The sequence below is a fragment of the Pelodiscus sinensis genome, chromosome 16 (genome assembly GCF_049634645.1).
Source record: "Pelodiscus sinensis isolate JC-2024 chromosome 16, ASM4963464v1, whole genome shotgun sequence".
Lineage (NCBI taxonomy): Eukaryota > Metazoa > Chordata > Testudines > Trionychidae > Pelodiscus > Pelodiscus sinensis.
In genome coordinates, this window is record NC_134726.1 from 27,389,141 (window position 1) to 27,396,120 (window position 6,980).

At 47.8% G+C, this 6,980-nt stretch overlaps 1 protein-coding gene across 2 annotated transcripts in view; it reads right to left on the reverse strand.

Moving 5' to 3' along the window:
- The window catches only part of LOC102459990 (alpha glucosidase), a 44,671-nt gene that overhangs the window by 33,711 nt on the left and 3,980 nt on the right, over positions 1 to 6,980 (reverse strand). The window lies entirely within an intron of this gene.

Genomic DNA, 6,980 nt, shown 5'->3' on the forward strand with positions numbered 1-6,980 from the left:
CACAAAGTCCTGATCCAAACTTCCCTGAGGTTTGGGGAAATTCAGATCCAGATTTCTGCCTGGGGCCTCTTTCCACCACACATGTACATATGCTCGCCTGCTGAAATCAAGTACATCATTTTACATTCTCCACCGAGGCTCTTCTCTGCTACATTCACTGTAGAAAAGAGATTGAAGAGCTTCTTTCTGTTCATTAATAAAAACAACCAAAGTCTAAAGTTCACCATGAAAATGGAATAGCCCTTCAGATTAACTGTGGATTTCCCTGTGCACAGGATAGCAGAACAAACAAGACATAAAGGAGAGGCTGCTGGGAACAGATCACTTCTCCTGGACGTGGAATTTCAGATTTAAAACCATCTGTCACTAGGGTTCCCAGATGGTTTAACAAAAATACCGAACACCCTCCCACCCCCCCGCCCCCCCAAAAAAAAACACCGGGAAAAAATTCTGTTGAGGAAAAAAAAAGGAGGAGACAGAAGTTGTTAAGAAAAAGTTGCACCACTTCCTCCAGTTTGGGGCCACACCCCAAATGCACCCACCTGTACCACAAAACCAGGCCCCCCCCCATCCCAATGCACTCACCCCTGCCTCAGATCCAGGCCTCCCTAGCACCCTCTCATCCCAATGCACTCACCCCTCCCCGAGCCAGGCATCCTCAGCGCCGGGATCACCCAACCCCAATCAAATCCCCCCCACCTCTCGCAGAGCCAGGCAGCAGAGGAACGGGACGGCCGGGTAAGTTAATCTTACTTTTAAAGTCACTGCTCCTGCTGCCCAGCCCAGCTGCCTTGGCTCGCATTGTGTAGAGGGAGGCATCACGTGGCCAACTCCTGGATCTCTGCTGGTTACGTGGGCCAGAGCAGTGTGCGCTCTGCTCCCACCCCAGCCCGGCGCCCCCCTACTGTGGTGCCCGGCAAGTGCCCTCTCTTGCCCCCCTTCGCTACGACTCTGCTGCGCTCCTCACTCCTCTGCACCTGCCAGATGCGGCAGGGGAAAATTGTCCCTACCGGGCTTCCTTCCGAGGGAAACAGGAAATACCGGACATTTCACATGTCCAGTATTTCCTTTTTTTTTACCGGACGGAGCCTGCAAATACCGGACTGTTCGGGTGAATACCGGACAGTCAACCCTACCTGTCATCTGCTGCTGCAGACTGGCCACAACAAGGAGTATCCTCTGCTGGAGAGAAGAGCAGGTGGAAGGCTGCCTTAGAAGAGGTGAAGATCAGACCCTCTCTCTGACTGTGGCACTTATTACTGTGTTCACAGATGATTCCCAAACCACTTGGACAACCATTTTCAGACATGGCTGTAGCTAGCCAGACTCATGCTACAGGCTACTTTTATGTACATAAAAGCTACATATGGTGGGACTCTTACGTAGCCAATTACACATGTGTGAAGCAAGCAGAAAATGCTTCTCTTCTAATAAATAGCTGCACAGGCATATAAGGCTACACAAAGTGCATGGCAGAGGAGAGCCAGGTACACTGGGACAAAGCCTGCCTTACATGAGGCACAAAGTGCCCAAGAAGTCAGCAGATCCAGCCCCTAGAGGCTATCACCCAAGTAAAAGGATGCTCAGGTAACACAGAACTACCATAGTGGCTCTTATGCCCTCCTGGCTTGCTGGCTGCTGACAGGGGAGGTATGATTGAGGAAACCGGGATGTGCCTAAGGCAGCAGTGGCCAACCCAAGGCCCACGCGAAGCCCTGCCCCCCGTGGCTCAAAAGCCATCCTGGGCCCCCAAAACCAGCCCTCTCTTCCCAGCTCCCTGTGCTGACCTGGGCAGGGGAGCCATCCGGCGCAGCCACGAAGCTGCAGAAATAAAGATGACTGCGGGAGCCTGCTGTGGCGAAAAAGCCATAAAACACATTTAAATACGGTTTCTTAAAGGGGCAGAGCTTTTTTTTTTTTTTTTTTTTTGCTTGACCAAATGCAACCAGGGGCTTCTTTTAATGGGGCAAAAGGGAGAGTGCTTTTTTTTGTTTTTGCTCGACAACTTTACCCCAGCTCTTCACTCTGGATCCACTGCTATCTTGGCTCTCTGCCCAGAATGGGTTAGCCACCCCTGGCCTAAGGCATCCATGTCAGCCAGTGTTCCCTACCAGTCAGAATGCCCTCAGGGGCTGCTGGAAGTCAACAAAATCTAGAGTGGCCATGCTGTGTTGGGAGAGCCACCCAATGATCAATACCCCCATGATGGGGAAGCACAAAGATGACTAACAAATTGTCTTTGAGTCCTTATCTTGAGCTGCAGATGTGCTCTTTAGGCATCCTCCAGGCTCTTGGGTCAGGGTCCATATTGTAGTTTTATAAAGAAGGGTTGTAAATTTGTGAGGTTTGACTGCAAACAGCACTGCATCTGTGTTAGGCAGTAGCTTTATTTTAGCAGCCCTGAAGCTTTAGCCAGCCTAATTCAAAAGGTATGTGATTTGTACAGTCATTGAATACCCAGCAGTGGGAAAGAGAAGACGCTGAGAACCAGCTCCCTGATTTTCTGCCTCAGAAAAGGTTAGAGCAGTCTAGGAATGCTATAACTCGTACTATCCAAATATGGGTTCCAAAGGAACTAGCTAACAGTGGGAATAGCCAGAGCATTGTGCGGTCCAATCAATTCCCTGTCCTGCTCTCAATGTATCCCCTAAAATAGGTTGTGGGGCACAGTTGGAAGAGCTGGATATGCTGATTCAGCACCCGCCAGAGACTCCCTTTATTCCAGAGGACTCTCCCACAGGGAACTTGCAGGTGGCTTCTGCCCCTTTGCACTGCTTGAGTAGCACGAAAGGAGTGGCACAAGGCAAAGCATCTGGCTTAAACTATTGACAGCAGCCCCTTGATCTTTTTTTAAATAATGTTTGGCCCACAGTTTGAAAAGGATTAACATCACTGGCTTAGCAGACATCGTTTCAAAGGCATAGCTACAAGGCCAAGTGCAGAGAGAGTGAAAGGCTGGTTTTAAGACACTCAGCCTTTCATATGTTCTAGTTAACAGTCCACAGTATTTCATCTGCATAGCCTAAAAATAATTAATGTATTACTATTGGGGTTATGTAGGTTGAGCATATTGTTGATATTAGGTTCCGTGAGATGGTGTTGCCACATCTCAGGATTTTACTGAGCTGCAGCTTTAAAGCTCTAGCTCCCTAAGTCACTGACTACATGCGACTCTTGGTTTTTTAAAATGAAAGCTGTTTCTAGCCCTCATGGTTATAGAGCAAATCTTCACAGGAATCCTGAAGGCTCAAAAAGCAGAAGCAAATCAAAAGAACCTGACATTTATGATATACTAGTAGAAGACTTACCCGGCATTGCTTGGGTTCTTCAGGGCAGGGGGCTGGCAGTGTGGGGGGACTCAGGGAAGAGCCTTGGAGTTGTAGGGAGGGTAGGGCAAGAGGCTGGGGTATGGGAGTCAGGGTGGGGGATTGAGGGGAGACTCAGGGCTAGGGATGTAAAATCCTGTTTAATTGGTTAAGTGGTTAAACATTAAACTGATTAAAGGAACCCAAAAAGGAATTGTGTGGCGGTTGCAAGGTTATTACTACCCTTACTTCGGCACAGCTGCTGGCAGCAACACTGCCTTCAGAGATGGGCAGCTGGAGAGCAATGGCTGCTGGTCAGGAATCCAGCACTGAAGGCAGAGCTACCACAGAGCTGGGCCCTTAACAGCTACCACTCTCTGGTCAGAACTATTCTCATCCTTACTTCCGCACTGCTGTTGGCAGGTTGTTGCCTTCAGAGCTGGGTACATGGCTAATATTACAACCACCACTCTGCAGCTGCCCAGCTCTGAAGGCAGTGCAGAATTAAGGGTGGCAAAACCCTGATCCTTCTAAAATAACCCTGCAAGCCCTCCCCTCCATCTGTCCCACCTTTGGATCAGGACCACGCCCCCCCATTTGAGAAACACTGGTCTCCCCTGTGAAACCTGTAGGCTGTGTCTAGACTGGCCAGTTTTTCCAGAAAATCAGCCGCTTTTCCAGAAAAACTTCGCAGCTGTCTACACTGGCCGCTTGAATTTCCGCAAAAGCACTGACTTCCTACTGTAATAAATCAGTGCTTTTTGCGGAAATATTATGCTGCTCCCATTCAGGCAAAAATTCTTTTGTGCAAAACTTTTGCGCAAAAGGGCCAGTGTAGACAGCCCAGATTTGTTTCCCGCAAAAAAGCCCCGATCGCGAAAATGGCGATCGGGGCTTTTTTGCGGAAAAGTGTGTCTAGATTGGTCATGGACGCTTTTCCGCAAAAAGTGCTTTTGCGGAAAAGCGTCCGTGCCTATCTAGATGCTCTTTTCTGAAAATGCTTTCAACGGAAAACTTTTCCGTTAAAATCATTTCTGGAAAATCATGCCAGTCTAGACGTAGCCGTACAGTATAGGGTAAAAGCACACAAAAGTCCAGATTTCACAATCTGTTACACATTTTGCATGGCTGTGAATTTGGTAGGGTCCTACTCATAAGAGAATGGGGCTTAAGTTTTCTAAGCACTGTGTAGAGATCTCATTTTCTCTTATCAGATTCCAACCTGATACATAGTCAGGCTTGGCAGAATTCAGTTTAAAAATAATTTCAACTGATATCTATATTTAAAAATATTTGTGTTAGCTTAAATTTTCACAGGAACACAAAAGTGTGGGTTTCATGCTTTTTTCAAATTTTATCAATTTAAATTTTCTTAATTGTGGGAAGTTTGAGCAGGATCAAAATTATTTAATGATAGTGAGCACTGAAACTCAAAACATTAAAGATGTAAAGCTTTATAACAGTTAAAATGCACATTATTAAAATGGCATTTCAAACAAATATCCTTAACTCAAAGTTCTCAAGCAGCATTTTTCCTGCTTTGCTTACCTGTACATTTCAATTACTGATGGATTTTTGTCTGTATTTTGATTATATTGATGTTTACCAACAATTACTGATAAAAAAATAAAACCCTTCCAAACCCAAATATAGTGTTTTATGGTAATTAGATACTAGTATTCTCCTCTTGTGGACTTTGGTATTACATAAAAGTCACACTGAAACTCAAGGAAGAAGCACTTTGAAATCAATATGACTGAGAAAAAATTGAAACTGAAAGCCATTTTCTACTCCATTGCCAAAATTAAGGAGAAAGACTACATCACAAGATATCAGAAATAACATATTAAAAAAAGCAAGGAAGAAAAATTGCTTAATTCTAGAAGAGGTGAAAGATTATTTATTATTTGCCTAGGTGCTTGGTGCTGTACACGATACCAAAATAAAGACAATCTGTACCTTCTGGACCTGACACACATATAGAAGACAAAACAAAAAACAGGACTATGTAGCACTTCAAAGACTAACAAGATGGTTTATTAGGTGATGAGCTTTCGTGGGCCAGACCCACTTCCTCAGATCAAATTGTGGAAGAAAATAGGCATGACCACATATACCAAAGGGATACAATCAAAAAAAGTGAACACATATAAAAAGGACAAATCAAATTTCAGAACAGAGGGCGGATGGGGGGGGGGGGAGGTAAATGTATGTGAGCTAATGATATTAGAGGTGATAATTGGGGAAACTATCTTTGTAATGGGTAAGATAATTAGTGTCTTTATTAAGTGTCAAATTTAAGCATGAATGACAGTTCAGAGGTTTCCCTTTCAAGTCTGGTGTTAAAATGTCTTTGAAGCCCATGGCGAGTAGATTACAAGCTGACACAGCCACGCAGCACGGTCTGCGCATGCGCAGCGTGCCGAACTACGCGGCTGGTGAGCGGGGCTCGTCGTCGTTTGGCGAGCCCTGTATATGGTCATGTCTATTTTCTTCCACAATTTGATTTGAGGAAGTGGGTCTGGCCCACGAAAGCTCATCACCTAATAAACCATCTTGTTAGTCTTTAAAGTGCTACATAGTCCTGTTTTTTGTTTCAGCTAGACTAGACTAACACGGCAACATCTCTATTACTATTATAGATGACAAAAGGCACTGAAAAGCCCAGATGGGAATAATTTAAAGGCAACCCCCTTATCCATAGTGAAAGTAACTCACTTATTAGTATTGCGGAAGAAGAGATTATGAAAGCAACTTTACAACATGTGACCATCAGCCATTACTTCAGAAATTAACAGTGCTCCTAAATAGTCTACAGAGGCTTAACACTAGGGCTGTCCTTAGGCATATGCAGAATACACAGCTGCATAGGGCACCATTAAATTTGGGCAATTTAATGGTGCCCTAGGCCACTGGTGGCTGCATAAGCCTCGGGTCACTGAAGCTGGGATGGGACAGCAAGGCATGGACAGTGCCAGCTGTGGTGGCCAGCCCCATCCCCCGGTCCTTCTGCAGGATGCGCCCAGCCACTGCTCCCCCACTCCACCTCACTGGAGCCTAAAGCAGGGCCAAGTTTCCAGAAGCAAGGAAACTGGACAGGGTGGCAGAGCCCTGGGTGGCAGGTGGGCCCCAGGAGCAGAGCCAGTGGTAGCTGGGAACCCACAATGTGGGGGTGCTGCAGCACCCCACAGTTCCCACACCTGCCTCCTTGCTGTGGCCAGGGGCCCCCAGACAAACACACACTTTGCCCTCTCTCGCGGACAGGCGCGACCCATCCTGGGGGCTTTGAAGCTCGGGGCACAAGCCTGAGCTAAAAACCAGCTGGCGCTCAGGCTGTGGCACCGACTCGTTCCCTCCCGTGGCCGAAGGGCCAAACCACGGGAGAGCGAACCACGCCCGGCCAGCGTGCGCGCTGCACTTGCGCTGCTCCTCCGCCCGGCGCTCCCGGCAGGGAAGCGGGGTCTGGGCACAGGGATGGCAGCTCCCGGACTCCGCTGTCAGGAGCCCAGCTGGAGCAGCGGGCAAGCCCCACACTCCGGCGGGAGCAGGGCTGGCCCCGCCCCCTGTCCGCTCTCCATGAATGAAGAGGGTGGGCGTGGCGCGGGGTGACGCGCCACGAAGAGTGGGCGGGGCCAGGTGACGCGAGGCGTGACGCGCGATCCCGGAAGCGGCCCG